Genomic DNA, 15,972 nt, shown 5'->3' with positions numbered 1-15,972 from the left:
ACTGGACCAGCCCTGTGCCATATGGGAGCAGTGATGGGAACAAAAGCACAGTAAATAACTCGGTGAATGTTCTCCCCTACGCAGTAATAAACCTACAGCAAATAAAATGCTGCTGCGAGGGACTGGATAAATGCCTTGTCATATTTCATTAAAATCATGGAGAGCCACTTAATTGTCGGTGTCGTCTGCATCTCTGGTTTGTTTGCAGCGATACGAACATCACAGTGACTGCAAAAAAAAGGAAAGAAATGCAAGTTCCTGCTAGAGTAAATAATTCAGAGGCACCAGCTAACTGCTCTGGTGCAGAGACATGTTTGGTGCTGCTGGGGTGCAGAATTTCCCAGTTCTTTACTAAAGGAGAGAAGGAAATTACCCAGCCCTCTGCCAGGATTTTAATTTTCCTTGGGCTGCAGGAAGGTAGTGGCAGTCTGTGGATGCACCTGGTCCCCTGGGGATGAGGGCAGTGTAGATGCCTAGCTAGGTGGTGTGTTTTTTCTGGGGATTTTTTGGTGTGGTGGTGAAGTGTCTCTGTCCATCTTTGCACACAGATATTTGGTGTCCTATTGCTCTATATAAGCCTGGGGGTGATGGATCGGTGTAGGCGTTGGATTTGAAAGCAGATTCTGAAGTCAAGTGCCAGAAGGATCTCCAGGGTGCTTTCTGGAAGCCAGAAGCTGCGATCAAAAAGGACTTCCATTTTTTTAAATTTCTTTTTTGCCTTTTAAGGCTTACTGCTCTCTAGTGCTGAGACAAATCCACCCCCTTTTCTCCCCAAACCACATGGCACAGGAAAAGGCCAGGGGATACCCCGCTTGGTGGAGTGTGAGACATGGCAGAGAGCTTTCTGAGCTAAATGGAATATAAGTGGAGACTTAGAATGAACTAAAGCGACAGGTGCATTTCTCGGGGCAAGAAAGGAATGGACTGGGCTCGGAGGCAGGCAGGAGCCCCTGCCCACTAGGCTAAAGTGGCACCTGAGTGAGCAGCCCCAATTGTGTTGCCAGATCAGCCTTTTGCCCCATTGAAACGGTTCCATGATTCCTCCCCTGCCTCCCCCCACTGCCGCACAGCAAGGAGCACTGTACTGAGAGGCAGCATTAGCGTGTCAGCTCCGCAAGAGGTCCTGGGACGTTGGCTCCGCGCTGTGGGCACGAGAAGGCTGTGGCGGCGCAAACACCCCGAGGTGGCAAACACCCGAACATCTTCCCTAGCAGTGTGAGGTGAGCCACTGGGCTTGCTGTCCTTTACTAGACGCAGCTGCCTGGCGAGCAAGGTTTGAGTACGGAACAGCGCCAATTACCACGGAGAGCAGGTGAAGAACTCACGGTATCTAGGACCATCCAGCACGCTCCCTGGGACAGCACACTGCCCTGACCAGCCTCCTCTGCTATAAACCCAGACCTTGAAAACCCCCACAAAAACAGCCTGTGAAAGAAACCACTGTACCGTACACAATCCTCCCTCTAGGGAGGAGATGAGAGAGGAACGAACCACATCTGACAGATGTTAGTCATGTTGCTTAACGATGATATCTAGCTCTTAGATAAGGCTTTTCATCAGTTGATCGCCAAGGGCTTTACAAAGTAGGTCAATATCATTATTCCCATTTTACAGATGGGAAAACCGAGGTACATTGAGGCGAAGTGACTTGCCCAAGCAGCCAGCAGGTCCAGGAATAGATCGCAGGTCTCCAGAGTTCCAGTCAGTGCCCCTACCCACTTACACAACTGTAAGGGGCTTGGATACTGCACAGACACGGACAGGGTCAGAACCTATATAGAATAAAATAGCAAAGGGTAGATTTGGTGTCCAGCTACTAGTCTGTGAAGAACTCAATCCCATTTCATTCAGGCTGGCTAGTGCATGTCTGGAGGCTCTGCTCAGAGAAGGGCTTTGTCCAGGTGGGAACACTACGTTCCACAGTTCCAGTCCAATACAGCGGGCAGCTGGTGTGTATGCCAGCTTATGTCAGACATTTTAGCTGGATCTTTTTCCAGCTGGCTGTGCAGATGGCGTGTTAATGTTTTATGTGTTATATACCATCTTTCCCTCCGAAAGGTGCTAAAGTTCTTTAAAAAGTAAATGCATTCAGTAGTCGTCCTCCTCGCTGACCCCGGCCACACACGCACACTGAATCCAGCCACTTCTGGGGCGGGAGGACCATGCAGCCCCATGCCCAGTGGTGCAGGGACAGGGAATGTTGGCCATGTACATCAAGCAACTCCTACGAAATATGCCATGGGATCTTTATGGTCTGTGTAGAACAGAGGGGAGGGGACTTGGGGCTTTAGGGTCTCATCCAAAAGACCCACCACCATTCCATTCACAGTCCGTGCTGGTCTCAACTGGGGTTTAAAGGGGTGCTCACATGCTAACGGGCTTGTTCTGAACCTGGAGTTAGACAGGCTGCCCTGCCTGTCTAAGGGCCGGCTGGTCAATGTGGCACCTAGGTTCCCCCTCCCCACCACACACACACACACTCCCGCAACTAACCCATCCTAACCTGTGCTACACAATGGCCTGGGACTCAAACAGCTAAACTGGCCCTGGTGCAGCTCCATTGGGATCGCAGCACAAATGAATTTGACACTCGTTATTTACCACTGTCGAACAGAGGGCTGAGTTAACCCCACTGGACACTGACCCAGATCCGAGGTTTAGGTAGGATAACCAGACAGCAAGTGTGAAAAATCGGGACAGGGGGTGAGGGGTAATAGGAGCCTATATAAGAAAAAGCCCCAAAAATCGGGACTGTCCCTGTAAAATTGGGACATCTGGTCACCCTAGGTTTAGGAGACGAGTAAGATGTTAAGACCCTTATTAGATCGTTCACTCTTTGAGGCGTGGCCCTCGTCTTTCTGTATGGTTATGGCTCCTGGGTCCAAATGTAACCATCTTTACTCTCATGCAGTCTGACTGGGGTATGCTCCTTGGGAATCCTAATGCCATTTTTATGTTGAGATCTGCCACTCTTCTGCTGATTGTTTTTATAACGCTGTACTTAGACATGGATGCAAACGGTTTCATGCTGTTCACAGAGGCTTCTGTGAGGAGCTCAAAGCACACTACAAACGTACTGACGCTACTCCGCTCTGAGATAGGGAACTTCTGGTCTCCAACTGAGGCACCGAGTGATTTGCCTCGGCTAGCACAGCAGAGGTAGGAATGGAGTCCGGATCTCTTATTTTCCAGGGCTGAGCTTCATCCAGTACCTGGTGCTGCCTCCTATATTCTACTATGTTTTAGAACCTAAAAACCCGCAATGTCTTTTGCTGTAACTACCTCATCCTTGTGCTGGTTGGGAAGGACTTCCAGCAGCCCACTTGTGGCCACACTCTTCCCTATATTTGGTAAGTTAATAGTATCTTTACCGGTGTAGGGATGATTTCATAAGGAAAAACCTGCCTCTCTCGCTTTTATGAGCAGTACCATCATGGTCCCCCAAGCAAATGGTACTCAGACAAATGTCCCTGATTTGCCAGCTTGAGTTCAAATGATGGTGGTGGTTGGGGAATGAACATAAATGTGAATCCCTGGATGCATTTGTAAAATCATCTCTCAACTATGTACCTCTTCATTTCTAGCAGTTGATTTCTAGTCCAGTCACATAGGGATTATGTTGATTTGTGCTTTTGCAATTGTCTAAATTCCTCTGCAGTCAGTTAGGGCCAGGGTTCCTATTTTTTAAAAAATATTGTTCTCTAGGCTCATCTGAAAAGAGTGATAATGTGGCATTGTTCCTCTTAGGGATTTGGCTTCCTGCACATTCGTGCCTGCCAACATGCATTAGAGCTGGGGTAAATAGGAGCGATCAGCAGCCAGGCACACTGCTATCAGGGCTGCAGCTAAGTGCAGATCTAATGGCCGTTATGCAAACTTTAATAACCACAAGAGAGAGAGAGAACTCCTGTTGAAAGGAGCAAAAGAGTAAGATCAGCTGTTCTCCTACTTGCTAAACAAGTTCCAGTGTTGAGGGTTTGCGTATGTTAAGAGAGTGGGATGTGATGGCTCGGGGAGCTGGCAATGGGCTTATAGACCTGAATTAGCAAAAGGGCCTCTAGTTTTTTGGGGTGTCTCAGTTTCTGGGAGCCCAACTTGAGACACCCAGAGCCAGATTTTCAGAGAGATGCTGAGCACCTGCATCTCCCCTTGAACTCAGCAGAAATTGCGGGTCCCTGGCCCCCCTGGAAACCAGCCTCCGTGTGTGTGACATGCGCAAGGCGAATGGCCATTCCGCTAGTGCTGAGCAGAGAGCGGATGCTGTTGTGGGGAAGGCACCAGACTGGGGACCTTGGGCTGGAGTTGGTTCCTGATGCTGACACAGGTTTCCTGAGCAACCTTGGACAAATTAGGCCATGCCTCAGTTCCCCACATGTAAAATGGGGATTAATGACAGTCCCCAGGAATTAGGAGGTGCCATGGTGATGGGGGCCATGTAGGTCCCTAGGACGCTAGAGAAAGTAGCTCTCAACACTATAGACATTGGAAAGATCAAATGTGCTGCTGTCCACCTCTTTGCTATGGAAGCATCCTCATGTTTTAAAAAAAAAAAAAGTGAATTCCATGCATGCCGTGTGATTGACTCTCTCTGAATTACCATGCAGACTGGAATGCCAGGAGTCAGATCCTGCACGAGTCTGGCTGGGTTCTTTTGCTTTGGTTTTGGAGGTGAACAACCTCAGGAATATTCGAGTGGAGCTTGGTGTTTTGTCTGGGGGACCTGGCTATTTGAAATTGCTGCTACTATGCTGATAACGCTGGCTCAAACCCAGAAATGATTGTGTACAAAAATCAGCTGGGAAAAGGGATGTGATCAGAATGCAGAGAGGGGACGTACATGAGAAAGGCCAGGGCACAGCACAACGGTAACCTTTTAAAGCTCATCATTCATGATCGAGATCCAAGCATCAGCAGATGTTTAGTGTCTCTCACAAAGCATTGTCCTTGTGACCTGTCTCATTGCGGAAGACAAGGAGATTCCTTGGTTAGCTGTGGGAAGCAACCAATAAGTGCTCAGAGACTGAGTGAGAGAGAAAAGAGCAGGCATTTGATGTTCCATACTCACGTCAACCCACTGCAAACACACTTTTATTGTGGCAATTAGAGTTGAAACCACGTTGCTAGTTTGAAAATGGGGAAGGATCCAGTGGGAGACAGCAGAGAGAAGTGAGGACCCCAAACAATCCCAGTATTTCTGTTATTCCATTGCCCTCCCGGCTCAATCCAAACTCTCCCCACACCTGGCTAACAACTGAGCCAAGATCTCCTGGTTCAGGGCCAGATCCCAAACCACCAGACTGACCATCTTCCATAGGACCACAAGTCACTTCAGTCTTGGACCTCTCTGCTGATGACTATTCACAACAAGGTCCAATAGTGTCAGTGCTATGGGCGTCTCTGCACCAGGAAGTGCAGAGACATGGCCAGCCTAGAAGGCCCCTTCCAGAATCCCCCCAGCCCCGATTTCTCACGTCACACGTGTAATGTTTCTTGTTTCCTGGTACGTTCTCCTGAACAATGACTAGAGAACGGCTCTTTTCACAGGTGTTTCCAGGCAGCCTCCTCACTCCTTGGACGTTTCTGCCTCTAAGAGAAGATGGACAAACTGGACAAACATAACTTAATTCCCCTCCCATCCCAACTTGGTCGGGCACAATCCAGCCTCTGGGCAAGCTGGCAAGGATAACGAGGAAGGAAGCTTTCCAGAGGTCTGAGCCTCATTAAGGCCCATTCTAGGTCTCAATGAAGCCAATGGAAAATCTACTCCTTCCTCTGCGTGTCTGGTTCATCTGTCATTACGTTTAGGGCAACTGGACAATGAGGACCAAATTCTGCCCTTAGTTATGCTGCTGAAAGGTTGCTGCAATTAGTGACACTTACCTGGTGCTGTGTTCAAGCTGGTTAGCAGATTACAAGCGTTGCTGGCTGCTTTGGTTAAACCTGATCACTGCTAGAGCCAGTGCAATTCCTCCTCCCCAGCCCCAATCACAGCCTCAGAAATGACTGACCTGCCTCCTAGCAGTGCTGACGGGCTTAATGAATGATCTCAGGGAGTTACAGCTATGTAAACTGAGGTTAGGTTTGGCCCTGGCTCAGCCTCTAACATACACGAGCGCAGCCGCTTCTCAAATACATGCTCCATCTCTTGGCTTAGCGGGTTCCCAGGCGTCAGCCACAGCTCTGCTCACTGTCAGGTCACCGAATTCAGCAACAGATCTTGGTAGCCTCGTGGTGTGTCTGAGCCCTGGGGGGCAAGGAACTGTTGTGTGTGTTATACCTGAGCCGGGCCAGAGGCAGCTTCCATTCCCAGCTCTCTGAAAGGTCGTTCCCTGCAAGGACAGGCTTAAAAGAGTGAGTGAGTGTGTGTGTGTGTGTGTTAGAGCAAGCGTGCACTGGGTCTGTTGTGGAGCTGGGCATGAAGAGGAACATGGGATCAGAAACACCACTTCTTTCCCCCCTCAGTCTCGCTGGACTCCAGAAGCAGTTGGGCCCAGACGTGAACTTCTCGATAGGGCTGTGACCGGTATTGTAGCCGCATGCAGTATCTTTGGGGGAAACGTATTGTGTTAAGTGTGTGTATCGCTGTGGGCCAGGGATTGTTTGTATGATCATGTTCTTCTGCATCTGGGAGAGTTAACACAACTTCTCCAGGGGTTAGAACAGTGGGGGTGACTAAGGTGAATCACTCAGGCTGCAAACCCCTCCCAAGAGGTAACACCCCTGGCCTGGTTTGCATAGATTGGTTCATCTGGGTTTTCCAGGGACCAAGAGACAAAGGAAGGGCTTTTGGCATAACAAGGCTGAGTTGAAATTGACTCAGAGCCTTCTTTCTGACCCAGCAAACAGACAGGACCCCCTGTCCACGGGCCCCAATTCTTGTGGAAGCGTTGGAAAGACTTTGGCCTACCAGGGCCCCATCAGACAGAGGGGTGACCCCTGGTAAGCTGTTAGCATGTGCATAGGAACTTTTACAGCTTTTTACATGTTTTCTCTGTAATCCTTTTACCTAAAGAATAAAGGTGCTTTCCTAGACAGAGCTGGGTGGTCCCTTGTAACTGCGGGCAATGCACTGTTCATAGCCTGCAGAGAGAAAGCAAAGTGCAGGCGCTGACCATTAGACAGACTGGCTTTCTGGGGACACCCCAGTGTAAGGCAGGGAGCTATGCAGCCTTAAAACCCTGTTCAGGAAGGGAGAGAGACGTGGCTCTCCACCCAGTGATGGTTGGCAGCTGGAAACCTCAAGTGGCTGCCCTTGAGGGACCACAGAGGGGAAATACAGGAGCAGTTACTCTGACGATGGGCTGAACCAAAACTCTACATCCAATCACGTGAGTCAAATTTGGGCCCCTATTCAGCAAAGCACCTGCTGTTAGCTTTTGTCATGATGACATAACCAATTGTAAATATTCCGTATGTGCATATACCTTGCACTCCTGGATATTGAATAGACATGGAGGTACGGATATGGAGGTATTGACATAGACTGATTATTACTTGTTTTGCAATAGTGCCTATGGATCCCAGTCAGGGATCAGAGCCCCCTTGTGCTGGGCACTGAAAACACACACACACACACACACACACACACACACACACACACACACACACACACACACACACACACACACACACACACACACACACAGCTTAAACACCTTAGAGGAATGATCACAGTCTAGATCCATGGATGTTGAGGAGTGTGTGCGATAGGAAGAATGTACCTGTCCCGCTGACTCACTAGATTATTACAATTGAAAGAATCTTTTCAATGAATTTCCTTTTCACCTCTACTGCTGCTGGTTTTGTTTTTTACAACTTGGCTTTCATTCACTCAGGACACAGAAAGCAGAATGGTTTGTTTCACTTGTAGCTTTCTTGCAGTAACATATTGGTGCAGTGTTTGTGTTTCCAGCTGTGGTCTGCATGGAGGTTTATGTGTTGGGAAGGACTGCTGTTTAATGTTAAATGATGAAATCCCATAACTTGGTTAAGGGTTTGCATCAGGTTTCCCACTTTTTGAAGGTTTGGTAAATGTTTGTTTCATACGTCAACATTGCTTTTAACCTATCTGGCAATGTCCCTTTAACATTTTTTTCCTGAAAAGCTCTATTGTGGCCTAAGCAAATTCCAGCCTGGTGTAATATTGTTCCAGCAGTTCCCTGCTCCCCCTGTGCACACAGCCAGAGGATGAAGTCAGCAAGTATATGTTATGCTATTTTCCAGACATGGCCCATAGCAACTGCTGCCTGTCTCATTTCTTAAAGCAGAGCCTGCCTGGAAGCAGCTTTGAAGATGATACACCCAGGGGCTCAATATCGAATGGCAGCTTCTGTAAGGATGTGTGATTTATTAGAGCCAAAAAACAAAACAAAAGAAACAAGAAAACCCAACCAAGCTCACTGAGCACTAGGGAGGACACTTTGGTTATGCCTGAAATAGTATTTCAAGCAAATCTACAAGGGACGCTGGGTGTATGCATTTTTTATTGCTTTTCATGCAGCCTGATTAGCACATCAATGGAAGTGGGCAGAAACCAGAGTTTTCTCCTTAAGTTTGCACACTAGAGAGTGTTAAAAGAAAAGCTACCTGCTTATTCTCTCCCAGGATTCCTAGCAGAGCCCTGCTGATCTTTCCAGGGTAAGTTTCCAGCACTTGTCATGTGCCCCATCTTAATATTAACAGGCAGGAGAGCGTCATCCTAGACAGGTTTGGGTTCCAAGCTAATCACTGAGAATCGTACTTTTTGCAAGAGTTTTGCTTGGCAAGCTGTTTGTGACCTGCTCCCGCTGTGCTTGCAGTGTCGTTATTAGTAAGTATTTGCTGAATAGTTTCTACAAGTAATTGTCAGGGTCACTCACGGCCGATTTGCTTCAGGGATGAGTTACAAGCAGGGTTTGTGTTGTCCGACTGGTCGCCTGAGTTGTGGGGAGTGTTTCTGCGCTCTCTCTCTCCCAGTGCTGAGATTCGTCGGGTGGAGGCTGTTGATTTCCCACAGTAGTTGGCTAAATGTGACATCATCATGCTTCCGTTATTCTAGAATCACTTTCCTCAACAGTCCTGCACTTTGCATTCAATGAAGCAGGGTGGGGTGGGATTTGGTTACTTCTGAAGTACCCAGTGTTGATTACTTACTTGTGGTGGCAGATACTAGACTAGATGGTCCAAGCTAGTGAGGCACATCCTGTGTTCCAAAGGATAGTATCGCAAGGGTGAAAAGAGCTTTCTCTCGGCACTGTTCTGAATTGCATCCCTGTGCTGCAGGCACTGTTTGATAATAGATGGGTAGAGCAACATATTTTCATCTGTTCTGTGCTCAAGACTTCTTTTCCTAGTCCTCTTTTTTCCCCATTGTCCCTGGTGTTTGAGAGAGAAGCTGGAGTCAGATAGCTTTGCAATGTCAAAAATATCATCTAGCCATCCACCTGATTTGCAGAGCTCGAACCCCTGCAGCCCTTTCTCTGCATGGTGCGTGGGAAGCTCTGAGCTGTGGCTATTGATAGATGTGTTTCAGGGACACCCGGAGGTGTCTGAAGTTCTTCAAAAGACATCACAATCCCTGGCTTCTCTCAGGGACCCGACCTCCCTCTGTGCTCAAACAGACATCAAGCCCTTTCGAAGGAGGGAAGGTGGTGATAAAAGTTCTTGTCGGTGACTCATTTTCTAAGCAGAACAAGAGGTCACCATGCAGGGCTTCGAGAGAGGCTTTGTAGGCCTCTGTCACGCTGTCTGTGAACAAAGGAGTCTTCCGGGGAAGGTAGGTGAATTTTCTGCCTTCATGTCCCATCCAGGTCAGTTTATTCTCTAACAAGCCCCACTGGTGCATCTCCCTTCATTGTGTAACTGCAGTGGCATAGCAGGTTCCCCGATATGCTCTTCCGTCTGCATCGCATGTTGCGGAGTTTTAGCCGTCAGCCTCCTTCCCTGACAAAAGAATTGCAAAAGCTTCACTGAGCTACCTCCTAATTAACATCAGGCAGCACTTGGTGCCAATATAAATGTGGGGCATTCATTTCAACAGGATGCACTCAGCCGGTCGGGGGACTCACCTGCTGCCTGTTGGGGCCCTAGCATGGGGGAGGCTGTTCTAGTGCGAACCCACTGGACGGGGGATCCTTCGCTCCGGACCCCACTACCCAGGGGCAGGTGTTTTCCGTCAGGATGCGTCACATCCCCACGCAGGCACAAGCAGTGGGAGGCTAATCCTTCCTAGACTGTAGCCAGGGAAGCTCAACTGGAGGGCACCTATATCTGTATTTAGGCACCCAGTTAAATTGTTGGATTGTCAGAGGTGCTGAGCGCCCACAAATCATCACAGATAGACAGAGCTCGGTGGGTGCTCTCCACTCCAAGAACTAGGCCACGTTTGAAGAGGTGCCTAGCTTGGGATTCGGGAGCTTAACTTTAGGCCCCACATCTCAGAATGTTTCCCTCAATCTAGCCCTGGCTCCAAACTTTTAGGGGTCGGACTCCCTGAAGTACCGGATGCTAGAGGTAATTCTCTGGAGTGCACGGACTTGGTACCCATCAAATCCTGTGTCGCAAGGCCCATTAATACTGATTTATCCAGATTAAACACAGCATCTGATTATCTTGCTGATCATCCCTCTCAGTAATTTAATCAGGAGGGGGGATGTAAGGCCAGGATAATATGGAAATAATGGACTGTCTCCCACTTGTGCATCCACAGTGTTTAGAATTTCTGTTTATGGCAATAACGTTAATGCCTGTAATAGCTGGATGTGCAATGGGGCAGCGCTACGGATGCTACAGGAACCACAATTTGGGATTTCTTGGCTTTTTTTGCATGTGAAATTTCAATTATTGTGGGTCAATGAGGAGCTTGAGGGAGCTTGGTATTGAACTTTTTTGATTTCTAGCAAAAAAGCATGTGTGTGTAGGAACAGAAATGTGCTGCCAATCAAACAAATGCACATTGGGGGGGAATCCAGCCCAGTATGAGGAGCCTTATTGCAGAGGCAGTGAGCTCTGGTAGGGAGGTCTCTTGGTTTAGTGGTTAGAGGAAGTGCTGGGTGAAGAAGACACACAAGTTCTAATCTCATCCCTGGCAATGATGCTCTGCGTGGACTGGGACCGGCTCCCTTAGACTCATATTTTCAAAAGTGTCCACTGCCTGGGCTGTCTTAGCCTTTTGGGTTCCAGAGTAAAACGTTTTAGCCCCGATTGTCAGACACCTTGACCTCAACTAGAGCTATGAGTGCTCGGTGCCTCTGAAATTCAGACTCAAAGGCTAGAGACAGGGGGAGTGTTTGGGGGCAGTGCTCTGCCTTGCCTGGGCTTCATTTTCAGTCCTTTATCTTGGCCTGTAATGGCTACAGATTGTAGTAGCCCTCATGCCCTTTGGCGGGGCAAGTGGGAATGGCCTCAGGATCAGGGCAAAGGGAACTTTAATTAATCTTTGTGTACTGTCCCCTGACTTACACGCTCTGTTTTTTTGCCATACCCAGGAATCTGCCCCATTTGGTCATATTTATCTCCAATGTAACGCTGCAGATTCCCTCTCTGGCTTCCAGGATGCCTGGGATGAGAAGTGGGTAGTCTGAGTACACATTTAAATACAGCAGTGCCATTGTGAGGACCCTAGACCGACCCCGAGGTAAGAAATACACCAGGAGTCTAAATACTGGATGCCAGGGTAGTCCCCATACTGCACGCGCTCCGGCCCCTAGGGTGGGGCCGGCACCGGGACAGAACCGGCCAGCTGAGCGTTTCTTATTCCATCCACTGGAGGGCAGAGGTGCACATACGCTGGAGCCAGATACGGATATTAATTAGTTAAAAATCATTAACAAAGCGTGGCAAATTTACATGGCACTTCACTACTACCGAGTAATCCGAGAATCATAGAATCTCAGGGTTGGAAGGGACCTCAGGAGGACATCTAGTCCAACCCCCTGCTCAAAGCAGGACCAACCCCAACTAAATCATCCCCGCCAGGGCTTTGTCAAGCCTGACCTTAAAAACCTCTAAGGATGGAGATTCCACCACCTCCCTAGGGAACCCGTTCCAGTGCTTCACCACCCTCCTAGTGAAAAAGTGTTTCCTAATATCCAACCTAAACCTCCCCCACTGCAACTTGAGACCATTACTCCTTGTTCTGTCATCTGCCACCACTGAGAACAGCCGAGCTCCATCCTCTTTGGAGCCCCCTTTCAGGTAGTTGAAGGCTGCTATCAAATCCCCCCTCATTCTTCTCTTCTGCAGAGTAAATAATCCCAGTTCTCTCAGCCTCTCCTCATAAATCATGTGTCCCAGCCCCCTAATCATTTTCGTTGCCCTCCACTGGACTCTCTCCAGTTTGTCCACATCCCTTCTGTAGTGGGGGGACCAAAACTGGACTCAATACTCCGGGTGTGGTCTCACCAGTGCCGAATAGAGGGGAATAATCACTTCCCTCGATCTGCTGGCAATGCTCCTACTAATGCAGCCCAATATGCCGTTAGCCTTCTCGGCAACGAGGGCACACTGCTGACTCATATCGTAATGCATAGTCCTGGCCTCAAAGACCTGACAATTGAAGGGAGCAGAGAGCGAGCGGACGAATGTTGTATGAGAACAGGGAGCTCATTCCAGGTGCAAGGAGAAAACAGATTATATAGGGGCCTCACATGGGACCAGCCATATCGTGTAGGTGTGCTGATGTCATATTGTTAGTGTTTCCTGTGTGTGCAGGGCTGTGACGTGTCCCTGCTTTGGAATGAGTCAGCTCCCAGGAAGGCTTCGATACTTTCTCTCCTCCCCTCCCCTCCCCCCATGAAGTCCCAATATCCACAGCAGGTCTCCCAAGCCAAACCCTTGGCCAGGCTTTCAGTGCCCCCCTTTGCTGAGCAGACGCTGCCCTTTGCGTGCACTCCGGAGAACGATGGGGAACGAAACTAGAAACATTTCCAGCAAATGCTCTTCCTGTGTTCTTGGTTCATTTGCCAAGTGGTGCTGCCTGCGTGCTCAGGGCTGGCTGGAACGAGAGCATTTGTATTTACATGGGAAAACAAAGGAGTGGATTTCCCCGGCAGCTCATGCCCTCCCAGAGCAAAGGCATGAACTCGGGGATCCCTTGGCGATAGTGCCAGGGCCTTCCTAGATTCCAAGGCCAGATGAGACCATTGTGATTGTCTAATCAGACCTCCTGTGTAACCCAGGCCAGAGACCTGCCCCAACATCATTCCTGAGCAGATCTTTTAGGGAAAAAATCCAATCTTGGTTTAAAAATGGCCAGTGATGGAGAATCCATTGCTCAGGACACAAGGGCTGCTCCTCATTTACTTACATGTGTACAAACAAAATGTGCTCAGCTATACATCCTTGCACGGTATCTTTCTGGAGCCAGGGAGATGCTTCGCTTTGGCGTTCGCGCGCAAGAAAACGTCTGTCCGTCTCATGGCCCTGAGAGAGGAAGGAGGCTCCAGGCCTTTACAGGCTGTGCTAGGGGCACCCCTGCAAAGAAATCCAGTTGCAATTGTAGCGCTGCTCCTGGCAGCATATGTGAACTGCCCAAAGCGACTGCTACAGCATCCGCCCGTTAAGAAGAAGTCTGGGGCTTTTGGTTCCCAGGTGGGGAAGGGCACCCCGCAGAGCAGTGCCCTGGGAAGGGGAGGCGGCTGGGGAAATCATGTGACTGCCTGGGGAGAAGGGTGGACGTCCGAATGGAAGCAGAGGCGAGGTCGGTGCTTCAGACTAGAGACTAGAAGGAGGGAATCGCCCCAGCAGCTGGCCTGGCTGGGGCTAGCCAGTTGTGGGGAGCTTGTCCGGAATCAGCTGGTTTCTGGGGCAGGGAGGCTCCCTAGGAGGAGAGAGAAGCCAGGTTTAAGAGGACATGCTGCTGCTGCAGGCTGGAGTGGAGGGAAGGAGCAGGCTGACCGGTAGCTTGGCCGTGATGCTTTGAGGCCCCATGCCCCTGCCAGGGGACAAGGCTGAATGGACGGTGGAGCCTGAGCTGGGCCCGTGGGGACCAGCAATTAGCACCAAGCGCCTGGCTGCTGAGTCTGTTTGAAAGTGTATTCGCGTCGCTTGTATTACGGTAGCACCCTGGGGCGCCAGCAGTAGTCGGGGCCATAAGAGATTACGTGACTTGCCCGAGCTCATGCTGGGCCAGTGCCATCACCAGGAGACCTTGCTTTGCCTGCCGGGACGGGAGGCTTGGACCCAGGTGTTCTGCTCCCTGGTCGAGATCCCCAGACCAGCCAGCCACCTGAATACCGCACAGGGCCCCTTTCTATATTTCAGCCCGGGAGAGTGGGGAGCGTATCCCTCGGCGCACCGTAGGAGAGATTCTGCACCCAGCTGTGAATCAGTTATGCCCAGTGTTTCTATGTGATTCCTTGGCCAGCAAGCCATTATGGACTTCTGACCTGATGCATTTTATTTGCCTTGAGCTTTCTTGATAATTTATGCATGTGTGCTGTGAAATCAATAGGACCCTTGAAAAGGGAGGGTGGGTTTGTACATTGTATGGAGTATTATAACGCACCCGTGTCCATCTGGGGCTTCCTGGTCGTCGCTGTGCTGTGTGCAATGGCTATGTGGGACTTCATGGCAGCAAGGAAAGAATCCAGGCGGTCCTGCCCCGAAAGCACAAGCTCCCTGCCCTTTGAGCTAAAGGAGAATCTCCATTAGCTGTTAGCAGTATAGGTGCTGTGACACACACGTTCTGATTCCATCTCAGAGAGGGCAGCGATAGCCATACTAGCCAGTTCCTTACAACACTATATATACATTCGCCATGGAAAACTAAAGTCCTAGCATAAAGATGACTTGATTATTGCCAAAGTTGGATTCAAAACATCCCTCGGAGAGTTCCTGGTACATTTTCTGGCACATCCTATTTTGTGTTAGGTGTTTATGATGCCACTGCAGGAAAAATCAGACTTGGGAAGTCCCTTTCTAATACTTCGTTTTAAAGTGTATTTGTAACTGTAAGTTAGAGCTAGGTTCCCATTAGTGATCTGACCCCATCTCGAGTTACACACATTCTGTTACGGATTTAGGATCAGAAACAGATTTCTTTTTCCCAAAAACTGTGCAGTTCACCTCTAGTGTCTATCTCTTAGAGCAAAGCCCACGATTGCTGCAGCAGGCACATAGAGGGCTAAAGAGCATGAATGAGGAGCCAGCGTCCTCCTCTGCCACAGGCAGAGAAGAAACAGGCCCTCTTCGCACCCCGTTACCAGAGAGGAGAGTGGAGGTGCTAATCTCATGCCCTGGAGCAGAAGCCGAGAAACTTGGGTAGCTGAATGAGTCTGGACATTGAGATACCAGTTCTAGAGTTTCCAAGAGGGTCTAGAAATGTACCTGCCAGACATCGTTGTGGGACTTAGATTTTTGTAAGTGAATCGTCGTTCAGGAAACCCCAGCATTTCCTGATGCTGCCTCTGGGTGAGGAAAGGAAAGTGCCTGGAAAGGAGAAGGGAAGACAAACTCCAGGTGCCACAGGAAAATAAGAATCTGGGTCTGGGCTTCTGTGGGAGGGGGAGAATGGCAGCATACTGGCCATGTGCACTGCTGGGGTGAGTGGGGCCCCACCCCCTGACTGTCCTGGTTACTCCCTGGATGCTCACGGTGAGTTTTGGCCCAAAGACTTTGAGGGGGACGTGCTTGGTGGGCCCAACCAGATCCCAGCTGGACAGGTGTCCTCACCGCGGAGACAAGCTGCACAGTTGGCATGCGTGTTGGCAGCCGTAGCAGAGCCTGACCCGGATGCTGAGAGTCAGGGAGGCACCGTGGCGCTCCTGCCTCTAGCATGCACCTGGGTAGCCATGTGCTTACTGCAGTATGCTCGGGCAGCCACGCTGCCAGCGGTGCCGCTAACGTCACCAAGAGGGATCTCCTCGCTTCCTCCTCGTCCTCAGCTAAAGGGACTGTGAAAAGCCCAGAGGGAGGAGCCCGCTGTCCGGCTAACAGGATTTAAATAACTTGCAGCTGGCCATGCCACCTGTTCCCATCTAATCCCAGGCTGAA

The sequence above is a fragment of the Emys orbicularis genome, chromosome 9 (assembly GCF_028017835.1).
Source record: "Emys orbicularis isolate rEmyOrb1 chromosome 9, rEmyOrb1.hap1, whole genome shotgun sequence".
Classification (NCBI taxonomy): domain Eukaryota; kingdom Metazoa; phylum Chordata; order Testudines; family Emydidae; genus Emys; species Emys orbicularis.
This window is presented reverse-complemented; position numbering follows the sequence as displayed.